This window comes from Cynocephalus volans, chromosome 1, assembly GCF_027409185.1.
Source record: "Cynocephalus volans isolate mCynVol1 chromosome 1, mCynVol1.pri, whole genome shotgun sequence".
NCBI classification, from domain to species: Eukaryota; Metazoa; Chordata; class Mammalia; order Dermoptera; family Cynocephalidae; genus Cynocephalus; species Cynocephalus volans.
The window spans coordinates 132098859-132100087 of NC_084460.1; positions in this window are offsets into that span (position 1 = coordinate 132098859).

Consider the following 1229-nt stretch of genomic DNA (forward strand, 5'->3'; position numbering starts at 1 on the left):
ATTGAAATTTAGATTATAGATAATAATTTTATAAGACTTCACATCCTGTTTATTTTTAATTTTAGTTCTATAGTTTTTTTAAAACATCTGATTCACATAAATACTAGCAAATGGTAATTTAAAAATTTTTTTTTAACTTTTTTTTTTTGAAACAGTTTTGGATTTACAGAATACTTCCAAAGGATAGCACAGAATCCTGTACACCCTTCACCCAGCTTCCTCTAATTTTAATATCTTACATACCATGATATATTTATCTAAACCAAGAAATTAACATTGATACAATACTATAAACTATAGATTTTATTCACAATTCCCCGGTTTTTCCACTAATGTCTTTTTTTTTATTCCAGAATCCAATCTAGGATACTGCATTGAATTTAGTTGTCATGTCTCCTAGTGTCTTCCAATCTGTGACAGTTTCTCAGTCATTTAATGTCTGTCATGACCTTGATATTTTTGAAGACTAATGGTCAGAAATTTTGTACAGTGTTCCTCAGTTTGGATTTTTCTGATATTTTCTCATAATTAGCCTGACGTTAATGAATTTTGGGGAAGAATACCACAGAAGTGATGTGCTCTTGTCTTTTCATTATGTCATGATACTTAGTTGATGGAGTCTGTTAGGTTTCTGTACTGTAGTTATTTTTTTCTTTCCATTGTTAGGAGTGAGTCACAAAGTATATAGAAGTTTATAGCCTCAAGGGGAGAGGAATTAATCTTTGCTGCCCAGGGAAAAGAGGGTCAAAGAACGTGTGACCAGCCATGTGTTAAAACCACCAAAGTAGTTAGTTAATTTAGGGAGACTTGCCTGAAACGATTATTACTGTCTCTTTTGCCTATATCACACGTCCTTGATTTGTATTAAACGCTGAAATCAGGTAGTACGAGCCCTCCAGCCTTATTCTTTTAAAGAATTGTTTCAGCTATTGTAGTTTTTTTGCCTTTCCGTATACAGTTTTTAGAATCAGCTTATCTATACAAAAAAAGCTTACTGGGTTTTTGATTGGAAGTGCCTTGTGTCTATAAATCAAGTTAGGGAGAATTCACATCTTAACAGTATTGAGTCTTCAAATCTATTAATACAGTATATCTCTCCATTTATTTAGGTTTTATTTTATTTTATTTCTTTCATCCTGTACATATTTTGTTAGATTTATACCTAAGTACTTTGGAGTTTTATGGTGCTATTATAATTTTTTTTTTTAATTTCAAATTCCTGTTGTTTA